The sequence below is a fragment of the Pteropus alecto genome, unplaced genomic scaffold (genome assembly GCF_000325575.1).
Source record: "Pteropus alecto unplaced genomic scaffold, ASM32557v1 scaffold114, whole genome shotgun sequence".
Classification (NCBI taxonomy): Eukaryota; Metazoa; Chordata; class Mammalia; order Chiroptera; family Pteropodidae; genus Pteropus; species Pteropus alecto.
The window spans coordinates 1553814-1563585 of NW_006435793.1; the positions used below are offsets into that span (position 1 = coordinate 1553814).

Here is a 9772-nt window from a genome sequence, read left to right on the forward strand (position 1 = left end):
TAAATATTTGAAATAATAATGTATCAACATTTGTTCATTAATTGTGACAATGGTTCCATACTAATATAAGAGATTAACAATAGGAGAAACTCTGTGTGTGTTGGGGGGGGAGGTTCCATGCGAACACTGTACTGTCTTTAGTTCAGTGTGACCTTGACGGTACAAGTATTAGGTATTTTATGGATGTCACTGAGTTTTTCTTAACGTTAGACTGGGGTTATGGATTTGGGGGGGCACAGGAGCTATTAGCATTTTAAAATGTGCAATTTTAGGTATCTAGAGAATACTATTTGCACATATGGAAAAAAAGGGCATGAACTTTACTAAAGCATTATTTGAAAAAAAAGTAAAAACATCTAATAATAGAGATGCGAACAGGCTTTGGCCTTGTGGAATGAATAGGGGATACTAGGCTTTTCCTGGGGAAGGAGCAGCAAGAAGTTTCCATTGCATAAGTGTTTCATCTCGGATCCATTTATTCCAGAAATATGTATTAGTGACTACTATGTGTGGGAATCTGGCATGAAGGCTGTCTTTTCTGGGCTCTTCACTTGATAGATACAACAGAACATGCGAAAGTGATGGAGTGGGAGATGTGAGAGATGATCCCTGAACCGCCCCCCACAACCCAACCCCAAACATTTATACAGGAGAATACATAATGCAGTAGGAGGAAAAATGGGCCTAAGTCAGGGTTCAAGTCTGCACGTATCAGGGCAATGGTACCCAGGTTGTCTCTAGGCTTGCCATTGCATTCTCTTCTATTTCCCAGGGCACTTGTATTTAACCCCATCTGCACTTATGTCAGGGTTATGTCAGTCCTGCTTTCCAGAAGCTTACTCTCTAGTGGATTAGAATACTCCGTCATAATATGAGGAAAGGGGGCACTCAACAGAGAGGCAAAAGCTAGGGATGGGTCTGTTGAAGGCAGGCAATTAATTCCTATGCTGGTCCCCAGGATTATCACTGGTTCAAAGTAGCTAGGTAATGGCAGACCCAACATACTCAGAATTCTTGAGAAAGAGGGCCATCACTTGGAAAGCTCACAAGCTTTATTTAAAAAACAAGATTAAAGAATGGAAACAAGAGGCTGTGCTATTATCTAGAAGACAACAAAATAAATAATGAATAGAAAATTATTTTTGTTTTGCTTGCTTATTTGTATTTTTGCCACGAAGTATTTTTATTGCAATGCTATTTTCTGCATAGTTTCTCAAATCTGCAGCAATCTAAGCCATTTTGGCATAAATTCTCTCAATATCTGCTTCATGTCAACCCTCTGCCCTCCCTCCCAGTTCTTCCTCTCCACGCCTATCACTTTCCTCTAATAATTGTTTACCAAATCTTAAATTGTAGAAATGGTTTCTGCTCCCGTTGTTCAGCTTCTAAACCAACTTCTTTTATCTCTGAAATATAGTCTTTAACTCATTAATATAACAACCAAACTCTTCTTTCTTTCTTTCTTTCTTTTTATTTATTGACTATTTTATAATTTCCCAGTTCTAAAAAGCTTTTCATCCATCTTATCTTACAAGCAAGTAATTTAGTAGATTCCTCGACACAGTTCCCACTCCCACACCCCCATATCCGGTATATTACGAAGTGTTGTCAATTTTATATCCCCAGAATTTCTCAAACTTTTCTTTGTCTCACTATCCCCATCAACCCCCTTGTCTAAGCTCTCACCTAGATTACTACTATACTCATCTTTGTCTCATTTTTGCTTCCCTACCAATCAATTCTCCCTACAGTAGAATGATTTTCTTAAAACACAAATCTAATCTGTCATTAGATGCCAAATACTTATCAATGACTTACTTTTGTTTTAAGGATAAAAACCAAAATCCTTAATGGAACCTACAATATGGCCCTGCCAAAATCTTCCTCTCTTTTACTCTGTTCTCCCCTTTTGTCTTTCCCTTTAATTCATTGTCCCTTCAGTTCCTTAAACACTCCCTCCCTCCTCAGGTACTTTGCATCTGCTTTTCCCACTGCCTAGTGTGTTCTTTTCCTTACTACATTTCTTTTAAAATTGAAATTTTTTTCCTACTTTATTGAGGAATAATTGACACATATATTTATATGTATTTAAAGCGCACATGATGATTTAATGTACATAAACATTGCGAAATGATTACTAATATCAAGATAATCAACGTATCTATCATCCTCACGTGGTTAACTCTTTTTGTGTGTATGTGGTGAGAATGCTTAAGATCTACTCTCAGCAACTTTCAAGTATACAATAACATTATTAACTAGAGTCACCGTGCTGTACATTAGATCCTCAGAACTTATAACTGAAAGTTTACATCCTTTTACCATCTCCCTGTTTTCCCCTCCCCCAGCTCTTAGCAACCACCTTTCTATTCTCTGATTCTATAAAATGGGCTTTCTTTTCTTATTTTTTTAAGTTCCACATATGAATGATACCATACAGTATTTCTCTTTCTGTTGACTAATGCCCTCCAACTTCATCTATGTTGTCACAATTAAAAGAATTTCCATCTTTTTTATGGCTGAGTAACATTTTTTTTGTATATATCAGACATTTTTTTGTATCCATTCATCCATTAACAGACATTTAGGTCGTTTCGGTATCTTGATGATAATGAATAATGCTGCAATGAACATGAGTAGCCTATATCTCTTTGAGGTACTGATTTTTTTTTTCCTTTGAATATATATCCAGAACTGGGACTGCTGGATCATGTGGTAGCTCTGTTTTTGCTGTCCGCTCCCTCAACCAAGCGCTTCCTACAGCTTCTATCAGGCAAGGGTCTTCACCAAGTTTTCTTTGTTTCCAGATTTAAGTACTGCTCTCTCCTCCTTCCTCATGCCCATAGGCTAATGGCTAATGGGTGGCAACAGGATCACATATTATTACTTGTGGTTTCCCTAATCCCAGCCCACTAAAGGAACTTTGTAAATAGATCCTGTGTTAAATCATCTTCAAATTACTCTTCTAAAATGTGCCATCTGTTAACCCCAGGGACCTTAATTGAGACATTGCCCCAGAGAATTTTTCCTGTAACTTAAGTGTGCTTCACTGGTCCCAGAACTTTTTTTATGGACAACAATAAGAAATTTTCTAATCTTTTACAAAATTGAATGCTATTTGGTTATTGAACAATCATATCTTTATGAAATAGAAATAGGATACAAAGAATTTGTTGACTTTGATCTCAATTTTATAAAACAAAACAAAACAAATGTGTGTGTGTATAAAGGATTCAACAGATAATGCTCCAACATGGTAATGATCACTCTCAGAGTAACATAAGTATTTTTTCTTTATGATTTTCTATGTTTTCCTAATTTCCTGCAATAATACTACATTATTATTATAATGAAATGAAACATATATATAATATTATTTTAAAGCATTCCTATTTGATCTAATTATACAAATTACAAAAATCATTAATTAATTAAAGTGTAAGTTAAATGACACAATGAAAGCATATTGCCTAGGACATTACTTGGCACAGAGTAGGCATTCAATACGTCAATAATAATTTATTGTTTAAAAATCGGTGTTTGATATTGTATAGGTTCAGAAGGAGCCACTCCAAGATGTGCCTCAGTGGTATGTAGACTTTGAGTGAAAGGCAACTTTAGCCTCAAGCTCAAGAGAAACTTCTGGCCTTCCCTTTAACCGTCTAGAAGAATTTCAATCAGAGGCCTTGCCCATGAGAAATGATCAGAGATCATTTCAATCAGAGGCCTTGCCCATGAGAAATGATCTATAGGGGAGGGCAAACTTCTACTTGCTAATTGTCTGTTCTTATCATCCTGCCATGACCCTTTGAAGCTTTCAAAGTGCATCACCTCATCTCTATCTCAGAATGTCTCATATACCTCAATCCCTGTTTCTACCTCTGAACCTCTCTTGCATATGGAGTCACTAGCTCTCTCATGTATGTGGGGTTCCCATACATATGTATGTATTAAATTTGGTTATTTTCTCTCGCTAATCTGCCTCATGTCTATTTGATTACTAGCCAGAAGAAACTTGAGGGTAGAGGAAAGTTTGTTCCTTCCCACAATATACTACTTTACCTTACAAAACAAAAAACAGAGAATAGAAATAAGCCTTTCCTGGATGACTTGGGAATATTAATTATTACATTGTACTTTAATAGCATGATGCTCTGAACTCAGTTCAATTCTACTGAAACTGGCAGTTAACAGTGAACATATTTTGATATTAGATCATAGAGTCTAGAGATGTAGGTGTAGGCTTTAACTAAATGTTTCAAAGATTAAGAAAGTATGTTAGTCATGTCTTGGAGGACTGCCTGTAAAGCAAGTTCCAGGAAAAAACTGTTTAAAAGTATACTTAGCTTGAGAGAGTAGAAAAATATGGTTAGTTAAACATAAAACAATGAAGCTTAAACAAGAACAAAGGTCACAAGATATTTAGTTTCTGCTTTTTTCTTTAAAGATAAATTCATGGATCCATAATTATGAACTAAGATTTTGCATAATCTTAGTTCTTCAACCCAGTTAGATGACATCAGGAATTCAATCAGACTAAGGAAAACTGCTGAAGCTTGCTCAAGAACTAACCAATCAGCTTTTCCAGTGACCCCTAACCCCTAACCCTCCATCTTTACCTCAAAAAACCCTTGATTAAAAACCATCCAGGAGTTCAGATTTTGAGTGCTAGTTCACAGGTCTCCTGGCTTGGCACCTTGCCAATAAATTGCCTTAATTTCTCTGCTGCTAAACTCAGTGTTCAGTGTTTGGCTCTGCTGTACCTCCAGTGGGCAGACCCTCTTCAGTTAGGTAACATTATTATTTAACATACAAGAAAATCTGCAAAATGGAATCATCCCCAGAGAGATTAAGTGACTTCCCTGAGGTCATATACAACTAATTAGTGCTCTCAACTTATCTCTCTAAAGACTTCCTCCAAGATATCCTACCTTCCCTCTGAAGAAACACTTCTTTTCCTGTATTTGTCACTACCTACGATTTAGGTAATCCTACTACAGGTTTTTTTCATTAAGTAATTAAGTCTATCTTTATTATAGTATATCATGTACAATTTTTCCTCTCTCTCGTCTCAGTTCTGTTTTGATTCTAGAAATAGAACTAATCAGGTGAAATGACTAACTACTAGTGATAGAACACAGTGAAAGGAAATCAGAAAGTTTCAGAAGAATTGCTCAAGCATTGTCCAGAGATTTTTGCAAAGAACAAATTTATGGGGTTTGCTCTATCAGAGATTAAAACATTCTATAAAGATATGTAATTAAAAACGTACATTACTATAGAGAAACAATTATAACAAAGGAACAAAATAGAGTTCAAGTAAAAAGTAGGAATATTAATATTAAAAGTAAGAATATTAAGGGGAAAGAATATACAAGTTTATAAAGAGTATTGAAACAGCTATCATCTACAGCCATGCCACCCTGAACAGGCCCGATCCTGTCTGATCTCGGAAGCTAAGCAGGGTAGGGCCTGGTTAGTACTTGGATGGGAGACCACATAGGAAGATACTGTAGGTGTAAAAAAAAATAAGAAAAGAAAAAAGAAAAAAAGTGTGATCAGGTAGAGGCAACATCTTTTCTCAGTTGCTTCTGCTTTATCCTGTTTTCCTTGTTCCCTTTCTCCTGGAAGCACTCTCTCAGTAAACTGTATGCATGCTGTTTCCTATTTCAGGCTCCGCTTTCAGAGAACTTGACTCCAAACAATTATACAATGAAATGAGGTTGTCAGTAATGGAAGCAGTGACCTCTCAACTTGCTTTGGCCTGGTAAGTTCTCTCTAAGATACACTGTGAAAAGAAGGAAAAACTCTGAAACATAACATACACACATGCTTGCTATATTAAACTGCACGTTTTAGTATATTGCTAGGTCTAGTGTACAAGTTTCCTCTTGTATGCCAACTATCAAGTATGTTGCATGGGGAAGGATTCTGAAGCCTAACTTGGGCTTAGTATGAAAGAGTGCTGTTTGATATGTGATGTTTGCTTTAGGCAAGAGAGAAAGGTGTACCAAGGAGATGGTGATGGATAATTTTAGTTTCATTTGCTGTTAAAACAAATTTTCTTAACATTATTACATTTCAGTCATATTTTTGGTGCCAAACATAATGTGGTAAATTCCTCAGTAGTTCAATTTCAAAATAAATAAGTATAGGATATTTGAAAGACACTGTACTGTAGTGGTTAAAAGCACAAGCACAAAGACAAATGGCCTGGGATGAATTTTGGCTCCTCCATTTACAAATCATGTGACCTTGAACAATTTACTTAATTTTGGTTTCTGAGTCTGGGAAACTACAATAATAGTAGCTTTCTCGTAGAATTTTTACGAGAATTAAATTGACTAGGGTAAAGCTCTTAGAACAGTGCATGGTACAAATTAAGTACTTGATGACTATAAGCTTTTATTATATTCATTGAATGAGATGAAAGTAGTAAAGTCATCATCAGTGAGTCATTCTTCTTAGAATGTTTTTTTTTTTAAATCAGATAACTGGTTACTCATGCTAATTTAAGAAAAAAATCTTTATACTCTAGAATGATCATTTCTACGCAATGAAATGCAACAACTTAAACTTTTATATGAATAATCAATTTAATAAGGCTCTTGATGACCTAATTATCTATGGTCAGGTTAAGGTTAGAGAATTTGATTCCTTTTGCTAGCTACAAATGCTAACGACCTTAGGGAAAACAGTGAAGGAGCAAGTCAAACTGAAAGCAATTTAGAATTAGAGATTGCAGTTCTTAGAAATATTGATTAGAAGAAAGAACTTTTTAAATGAAGGTTCTTTTTTCACCTTTGGAAGTTATTTAAATGTTGATTTATATGATTCACTCTTTTTGACTGCCATTCGAACAATGTTTGTTCATCAAAAAATATTTTCTAAATGCCTTAATGTCAGGTATTGGTAAATATACCACATATGAATGCCTTATAAAGACCAAAAGCATGTAAACCAAAATTAATTTTAGACTATAGTAAAAAATTAAAAGCATTTATTTGAACATAAAGAGTTATAACCTGGGAGACACAGATTCAGGTAGCAACTTAAATTGTGCTGCACTGAGATGAAAGAGGACTCGATCTTTTTTTATAAAGTTCCCACCCAAGTTCTTAATTTGGTCTGTTTTATGCAAATGAGTTTTCCAAATTGTGCAGTTCTGATTGGTCTGTATAGATATGCAAATGAGGATACAATTCGTGTAGTTCTGATTGGATGGAGCAGGTCTCAGTCCACTAGTGGAAAGACAAAACCAGGGCTTCCCTGCAGTGGTTGATCCAGAAGACAGAAACAGGCAAGGCTTAACTCAGGAGGCTGAAATATCAGTCTGTGGCTGTCGCTGAAATGCAGAGTGTGTGAGAGGCCTCTGTCAGCAATGGTTGCTAGACTCTGGATATGAATCTGGGCCCAGTTAATCGTGAGGAGTCCATTTTGAGATATATATTTCTGCTTGGGATTCACAACCATGATTTAAAATGGTTACTGTGTCTTTTGTAAATATGTTTGTACAGTGTGTAAATGACTTGAAATGATGATAATGCAAAAATACTGTAATATAGTTGGGTTAATGGGGTTTCTAGATGAAAAATGAAACATTGTTATTCCTGAGAGAAACCAGAAAGAATTTGTGATGCTGCTTAGACAAGTGCTAATGTGGCTATTAACAGTCTGAGGAGGAAGGTACTAGAAAATCATTGCACAAATAGTTTTTACATTTAGCAGTGTTTTTTTTTTTTTCCAAGCTACATTTTAAATCCCATTATGGTGAATATTTAATTGTAACAAAAAAAAATCAGGCTACATTTGCACTAGTATACCTCAGATAACACCTAATTGGTATACAAATTTCATTGAAAGGCAATATTCCCACTTCATTAACATACTTGCAATAAGAATTCTATGATAAAATAATTAAACAAATTTCAAATAAAAGTTAATAGATGAGTTTATTGTTCTGGAGAGTGTTGTGGGTTCAAGAAATAGTCATGGAAAAACTAGTTTTATGTGTTTTAAAAATATATTTCCTATAATCACCATTCATTTCTACATGTACCATAATTGATTTAAAAAAAAGGAATATAAATGCTTTTTTTTATTAACTGAAGATATCCTAGTCTTTTATATTGACTGAGTTAATTATAGCAAGATCTGTAAAGTCATAGTAGCTAGTTCCATATTACAATGATAATGAGTAAATTTAAATTTAATTTCCCTTAATACTCATATAATGAATAGATAATTTTTCCTACACCAAACAAGGAAACAAACACTATAATCTGAAGAGTTATATAACAAATAACTCTTGATATTAAAGTGGACTCTCCCAGGGAGTTTAGCATAAAGTATACTCTTGGCAAATATCAATTTCATTCCTTTCTTCTTCTCTATAGTATACTGAATTTTCTTTATTAAATGTATTATACTCTTGCTTGATTTATAGAAGAAAAATTTTCAGCAAGCATTGAATACACATATGATTACCATTCAGTCTTTCAATCTTCCTGGATGACCCACACTGAAGGGAACACAATATAATACCTCAGAAAGGAGGGGAGGTGAATTATAGAGTAAGAGGGCAGGCAACAGTTTCAACCAAGCCTCAGGCAAATTGCAGGCGTAAAACAGGGATTTAAACCCTTTCTCCAGCAACATTTCAGTGTAATTTTATTAAATTCACACTAGTTGATTATATAGAGAAAGAAAAGAAAATATAGTTCAAATTTTATTTTTGAATTACATCTTTTGTATTACTGTGATCTGGAATTCCAACCAAACAGACCTGAGAAGAATGCTTTAGACTAGAGAATGTGAAAGTCCAAAACTTGTAGTTTGTGTGTTCAGTAGTTTTTCTTTTTAAACATTCTCACTAGTACTTCACAATGAAAGATTTGAGTTTTCAAAATTTGCTTAGTTCCAAAATATAATTGTTTATTATTTACAGAGAAGAGAAGAAAGTAGAAAAGGATGTGTATTCAGAAGGGGCTTATAATCTAAATTCATGAAAAACATAAAAAAAAAAAATCAGAGTTCTTTATCCAAAAGATCAAAGTAATTAGATACAAAATAAATAGATAAGTCACATAAGAGTGATCACAGCGGAGCTGGCTTGGTCAGGGGAGGTTTTCTGAAATGGTAGTTGTGAGCCATTTTCTCATATACTACTTTCCTTTAAAGAATTCCTTTAATTGTGTTTATTTTCAATTACAATATTTTTTAAATTTAGTAAAATATACATAACATAAAATTTACCACTTAACCATTTTTAAGTGTTCAGTTCAGTAGTGTTAAGTACATTCACATTGTTATGATTATTCTCAACTAATCCTGAGAATAATTCTCATCTTGCAAAACTAAAACTGTTTTCATTGAACAACTTGATTCCCTCCTCTCTCTACCCCTGGTAATCACCATTCTACTTTCTGTCTTTATGAATCTGACTACTCTAGTTACCGCATGTGAGTGGAATCATACAATATTTGTTTTTTCATGACTTTCATTTCAATTAACATAATGGCCTTAAGGTTCATCCATGTTGTAGCATGTGTCAGAATTTCTTCCTTTTTTTTAAGGCTAAATAATATTCCATTCTATTTATATATTTCATTTTGTTTAATCATTCATCCATTAATGAACAGGAGTTGCTTCTGAAACCTTTTGTCTATTGTGAAGAATGCTGTTATGAATACGAATATGCAAATATCACTCAAGACCTTGCTTTCAATTATTTTAGATATTTATCCAGAAGTAGAATTGCTGAATTGTATGG

At 34.3% G+C, this 9772-nt stretch overlaps 1 pseudogene; it reads left to right on the forward strand.

Annotated features, from left to right (window-relative positions):
- The first annotated feature begins 5405 nt into the window (after positions 1-5405).
- On the forward strand, positions 5406-5525 carry LOC112479489 (annotated as a pseudogene).
- Positions 5526-9772: the final 4247 nt, after the last annotated feature.